The 7,008-nt window shown below is 36.9% G+C and overlaps 1 pseudogene; it reads left to right on the forward strand.

The window, feature by feature from the left end:
• Positions 1 to 5,568: 5,568 nt before the first annotated feature.
• LOC116551141 lies at positions 5,569 to 6,804 on the forward strand (annotated as a pseudogene).
• The last annotated feature ends 204 nt before the right edge of the window (positions 6,805 to 7,008 follow it).

Raw genomic sequence — 7,008 nt, forward strand, 5'->3', positions numbered from 1 at the left:
TGATAGAGATAAGAAATCATTGCTATGGAAACAGAACTGGGTAGCAAATAATTTGATGATGAGGAAAGGCCAGTCTAGAAAGCTCAGAGAGAAAGTGATGTTGTTATGGCTATTATGGGGAGATGAAGAAAATATTCTGAACATTGAACAAACAAAAAAGTATGTGGTATTTTCTTAGCCTGCTTGATAATTTTAAATACTATATTATGAATAGAAGTTGGAAGAAGTGAGTCTGCTCTTTAAAGAAAAAGAGAAGTAATTTGGAGATCGACTGTAAAAAAATAATGAATACTATGATAAATAACAGTAAATACAATAGGTGTTGTTTTTATATTTATTATTTATTGCTGCATTTCTGAATTATTTAGAACACATGGACAGTCTTCACTGTAGATTGTAAAATTGAGAGTATGAGCTAATCCCAACCTGCTCCTAGAATTCAATGTAAAAAATTAATAGTTCTGTGGTCTTTAAAAAAACTTGCCAAACTATTAGAAAGTCTCTTATTGTCAGTAACATACATACAGGGGAATGAAGAGACAGTAAAACTAATATTTATTTAGTGTACATGAAATGTACTTGCAACATTGACAAACCATTTCTTTGTTTTAAAGAAAACGTATAAAGAGTAGTTCAAACATTGATTGCCTTCTCCTTTTATATGGAACAAGGGTCTTTTTTGTGTCTTGGTGAATTGCCGTCCTTCCTTCTAGGTTTGAGTCAGCTTCCAACATTTTATCTCTTCCACTTCTGATATTGTAAAAATCCTTCAGCAGTTCCTCTAATGTCACATTTGTTTTCAAGAGTTACTTACTCCAGCACGTCTCATCACAGCCACTTTTCTCATTTATCCTGGTAACTTTGCCCTCATTAAGTTCCTCTGGCTGCCTGTCTGGTGACTCTAAAGAAAGCAGCAACAACATTTCCACGTCCACTATCCTCTAATCAATTCAATTTCATTTCTAGTGTTATCACTATTCTGTGCTTTGCCACACCTTCATCTTTGTTGACCCTAGTACTCTTTCGAATACTCATTTTTGTAAAATGTCACTTGGGCTTAACACTGGGAGACAAGGTAGCTCAACACAAATACATATTTTCTGTTTGTATGTGAACTGAATCACAGATACACAGTGACTAATCCCTGACAGTCTGTGAAAGAAGTGGTGTGATTAGTCACTGATCATGAGATCCATCTGATATTTTTGTAGTGATGTCTGGACTAAAGAGCTAGCAGCAAAGTTCATACAATTACTCACAGTTGATATACCCAAGTAAATTTCATTTCAAACTTGTTATTTGGGAAGTGGTGTTATGTAAATAAACTGCAGTAACTGAATTTCATATATGTCAGGGCGCTGCAAACAGAAAAAGGTTATATTATAAAATAGCAAGATTGCTGGGATGCCAAATAAATGTGAAATATAATAAAATTAAAGTATCAATACTCAATCGTTGTTAAAAGTGTGATATAAAATATAAAATTGGGGGCAGGATATTCGCCACATCATAACTTTGTGAAACTGACAGAAACACATAAAACTGTTTAGCCTTTTGGGTACCCTGAAGGATGCTGCATTTGGGTACCTCAAACCTGTGTTGTGGAGTTATTCTGCACTCCTTCTCTCTGACCTGGGTCTGTGTAGGTCACTAGTAACTCTACCTTCTCTATTTTTACTTTGCCTGTAGCTCCTGGGGACTGAGCAACTGAGCTGCCTTTTCTTCTCAAACCACCGTTATGCCCTCTGCTGGTCTCAGTTTTCCATCTGAACTCTCTAGGTATGCATAAACACATCCTCAATTCCTTGCCTAACTGCATCCATTCCTCTCTAGCTCACAATCCAAAAGACCAAACTCTCACCTGCACCATAGCTGGCCCTTCCTGCCTTCTTTGGCCTCATCTCCTCCTGCTGCATTTTTTCCCCCTGACCCCTCATGAGGATGGCTCAGATCCTGGCCATTTTCACCTCCATGCTTTTGCAGTTCCCACTGTCTGGGGCACATTTCCTTTGTGCTCCCTCCCCCTTATCCTTTTAACATCCCAGAGCAAGAGTCCAGAATGCAACCATTTGTCTCTTATCTACCAATGACCAGGAAGCCCCCTCTCCACTTTAAGTCTTCCTGCCTTTTCTTTGAGTTTTCCTACTTTCCAGAAAGAACCAACATGCATCTTACATATGTTGATTGATGTCTCATGTCTCCCTAAAATGTATAAAACCAAACTGTGCTCTGACCACCTTGGGCACATGTTGTGAGAACTTCCTGAGGCTGTCTCACAGGTATTCATCCTCAACCTTGGCAAAATAAGCTTTCTAAATTAACTGAGACCTGTATCAGATTTTCTTAGTTCACACATTTTAGCAACAATTTTTGAATTCAAAGGCTATGGATGCAGGGCTAAATGAGTAAACAATAGGGTGAAATATTTGCTCCACATTAATTCTCTGCAGAAGGAAAGACTCACTTCCACATGGGAGAAATATTTTGGAACTAGAAGAAATTTCATTAGTTTAGAGAAATAAAGCTAGCAAAGAAGAGAATGCCAGCAATCAGAAAAGGGAAAATTAGTTTACCAAATCTACCTTTGCTCAAATAATCTAACAATATTTAGATTTAAAAGTCTTGAATATATTAAGGGAAGAGTTTTAAGCAGTGGAATTTAAGTTTTTTACAAATTTGGTTATGGAAACTAGAATGAAAATATCACTGGCACAGCAGGAAGAAAAGCAAGCACTGCTTTCTTTTTTAACGTTTAAAAACTATACACCATTTTTTTGAAATATACACTCTGGCCATGACATTTTTGTAGGTTGGCCTTGACAATTTCAGGTACTTATTGTGTTCCTTCTCTAGCTTCAGAGTGAAAGTGCATGCTATTTCTCATGCTAGGTGGTTCACAGGGCCTGGTGGAAGTAAGGCTACTTTGTGTTCACCATTTCCAACAGGAACAATAATGTTTGAAAATAATTTGTTGCACAATACATTCTACAAAGACCAAGGGGAAATTACTATACTTCTACTTGCCACAACACAGAATAGTTTCCTTTGTAGAGAGGTCATATTATTTCAGTAAGAATGAAGGATTTGGGGGTTTTGAGGTGGATTTTGTGACTGAATTGCGGACGATGGGCTCAAGTTGCTCCCCAGTAGATGTGTTCTTCCAGGCTCTTGATCTCTCACTCATCCAAGAATGGGGAGGATATCTTGGCATCGCAGTGAACTCATTCAAGTAAATATCCGACCCCAAGAGCTTTGCAGAAAGTGATTTACTTGGGCAGAGAGAGAAAAAGAGATAGAGGTCAAGCTCCCATGCCATCCTGGGAGGGGATCTGGAGATGGAGTCCCCACTGATGAGAGAGAAGGGGACTTTTCACCTGGGAGTTCTTTCCACCCCATTCAAGTTTTTTGACCTATGAAAGGAGTCCCTTTAAACTTCTGCTGAAGTGATTGATCTTTGATTTCTGACATCTGATTTGTTCTTTGGCCCACAGTCCTCCCATAGCTTTTTGGGGGCTTTCTAGATATAGGGAGCTCATCTGGGCAGTCTGTTTTCCCAAACACATGAAAGTTAAACAAAGACCTCTCAGCTCCCAGATGGAGATGTGAAAGAAGGCAGGTGGGGCATGTCACTGGGAAGTTCTTGCCTTTGAAACCATGCCCGCTTGGGAACCCAGGAAGAGAAGTTAACACAGTCCCTCAGATTTCATGATTCACAGCAACATATAGGAAATGCCACATGCCACAAGTAAACTGTAGAGATAGAGTCACATTTTGGTGTTGAATTATTCTTATATTTTTCATTAAAAACATAAATTTTATTGTGTTAATATGCAAACAATATTGACCTGTTGTTATTTCATAGTCAAACGTCTGTTCATTATATTTATTAACATTTCACTGTTAATAAATTGATTTAAGTAAAATTAATCAAAGTAAAAAGCCACTGGTATTAAGATTTTTCTTCCACCCAACTTCTCTTTGGAGGGTTTTCCCAAAAACAACAGATAAAGCAATGGCAAAAACTATGTAGATACATTCCTGGATAATTAAAAGTTAAATGAATTACCAAATGCAGCCTCCCACAATTCATCTAACCGAGGTGAAACACAATATGAAAATGTGCATATTGTTGCTATCTTGAAAAGTCTTAGTAAAGTTATGTTAAAGATGATGTTACCTTAGCAAGACTCCCCATACCGTGAACTGAATGTCAACCCTATTATCTCTCCCTTTCTTCATTTCTTGCCTCCCAACTTTCTATTTATTGTATTAAGCATCTATTACTATTTTCAGGCTAGTGATACAGATAGTTATTAAGTCAAACATATCACTTTTTTGGCAGTTAATAATGTATTACCAAATTTCTACCTCAGAAAGTTTGTTAGCTGAAATTTCTAATATTATTATTCTAATGATTTGGATTATCATCATCATCTTTTCAATTTTATATTCCAAAGTTTTGAGAATTATTATAATGTGATAATTTGTCATTTCTTTATTTTCTCTTTCATTGTGATTATTTTATTGCAAGTACTACTCATTTTCTCATTGGCTTTGAGTTTTTCTTAATACTTGGTATTGACAATTTAGGTATTAAGCTTAGTGATATTTTAAAATTATTTTTGCAGATATTTCCCCTCTGATTTTATCTTTGCTCTTTAAATTTTTCTTAAAAGCCTTTTTATTGTTCTGGCAACTAGGCATTTTATTCTCCATTTTCTCTTTATTGCTCTCATGACTATAGAACTAAACGTGATTTTTTTCCTCTGCATAACAACATCCCTGTAATCACCTCCACCTGACAGTCTCCAAATCATATCTTAGATCAATTTCTATGATCTCAGAAAACAAACACTTTGAACACTGCAATGAATTGATTATAAAAATTGCCTCTTTCCTTTACCATTCCTGTTTCCATGCTTTTTATACTATAGCTTGGCGGCTCCTTCATTCAAGGCGTAGAATTTGTCTTCTCAGTCCTGGCATATAAGTGGTCTATGGCTCACTTTGACCAATAAAGTAAAAAGGAAGTGATAGTATGGCAATTCTAAACTTAGGCTTCTAAACTTAGAGGTCTTATACAATTGTGCTGTCTTGGTCCTTTGCGTTCACCTAGGGAGCATACTGATGTTTGTCTACTGGAGGACATAATCACATAAACATGAGTTAATCAGTCAGATTTTCAAGCCCAAATCTTCTGACAACATTCAAAGGGAGAAACCAGCTAAAATCAGAAGAACTACCTAGTTGAGCTTCAGGTGACCACAGACCACAGAGTGAGCACGTGTAAGTCTAGCTCAAATCAGCAAATTCTCCATCTGACCCAAAGACTCATGAACGAGATGTTAATTTTGTATGACATGAAGATATTGTTTGTTGTTTTAAAGACTGTGATTGTTAGTGTGCCAATCAAATAATTGATTCAAGCAAATACCTTTTAAATATATGTAATGTTAAATATAATTTGTGTATGTGTTATACTGTACTAATGTATAATATTAATTATAAACCATTAAGAAGGACATGCATGGATAGACTCATATCTGTGAGCAGTGCTCACCACCTTGGATGGCAAGAGACCTGATTGGACTGGCCCTGCTGCTTGGCTTCAAGGTCTCAGGAACAGCAGAGGATGAGGAGTGGGACCCAAGCCCCATTGTAGGACCAGCTCTAATTACTAATTATAAAAGCAGTAGTTCAGATTCATCAGATAGCGATGAAGACAGTAGTTCTTTGTACAACAAAGGAAATGAAGAATGTGAGGAAGATGACACTGGTCCAACTGAAAGAAAATGGAGGAAAAATCAGGATGATGACAAGGATGAAGATGATGATGGGTTTTTTGGACCAGCCCTTCTCCTGGATTTTAAAAGCAGGATGATTCTCCTCCAAGGCCTATAATAAGTCCTATATTGCCACCTGGTTTAATTAAATCTACACAGAAAAGTAACGAGCAGAGATGATCCAGGGCAACAGGAAACAGACAGCAGTGAAGATGAGGACATTGTTGGACCAATGCCCACAGAAGGACCAGTAAACTATAATGTAAAGACACAATTTGAAAAAAGATCCCAGAGAATGAAAGAAAAACTGACCAAGGAGATGATGATTCCTCTAAATCCATGGTAAGAGAGTCATGGATGACTGAACTTCCTCCGGAAATGAAAGACTTTGGTCTTGGGCCAAGGACTTTTAAGAGACGAACTGATGACAAACCTTGAGATCCATCAATCTGGACAGATACTCCAGCTGATATCGAAAGGAAAGCTAAGGAAACACAAGAATTAAGGAAGTCATCCAGTAAGAAAGCTGAAGAACATACATTATCAGGAAGAGATAAGAGACAAGCTGAGCAGGTATCTTCAAACAATGAATTAAAAAGATCAGAATCTCTTATGGACATACATCATAAAAAGTTAAAGAGTAAGGCTGATAAAGACAAAAATAAGCCTCAAGAGAGAAAAACATCTGACAGTGGTAAGGATCTCAAGGTTAATCGGTTTGATGAAGCTCAGAAAAAAACCCTTATAAAAAAGTCTAGAGAACTAAAACACCAGATTTTCACATGGAGATTTTTCACATGGCAAAGGCAATGTGTTATTTAAGGGGATTTCCCTGTGCAATGAAGAAAAGTTGAAGAATACTCTTTGTCCAGCTTTATTTCTTTGTTTTTGGCTTCTTAAGTTTAGAAATTACTTTAATCTTAAAAACCACACAAATTTACCTTGTGCTGTGTGTCCATTTAAAGTCTTGTGGAAACATAAAACTAATGTTTCTTATGTAGAACAGTCTATGTGCCTTTAGCTTCTGTGGAAGTATACACTGTTCTCCAAATAATTGGGGAAGTTGGGCTATTCTCCAAATAATTATTTTAAGAGGGTTTTATTCCTTCTGATTTTTGTGGTGTCTCATAAGAACCCTCTAAGATCTGGTCAGGACTGACTGCTGAATCTCTACCACAGCCTAGACATCCTTGTCAAATATACCTAACCTGCCCTAGAGTAAGTT

This window comes from Sapajus apella, unplaced genomic scaffold (genome assembly GCF_009761245.1).
Source record: "Sapajus apella isolate SASKATOON/1434 unplaced genomic scaffold, GSC_monkey_1.0 scaffold9, whole genome shotgun sequence".
In the NCBI taxonomy this organism is placed as follows: domain Eukaryota; kingdom Metazoa; phylum Chordata; class Mammalia; order Primates; family Cebidae; genus Sapajus; species Sapajus apella.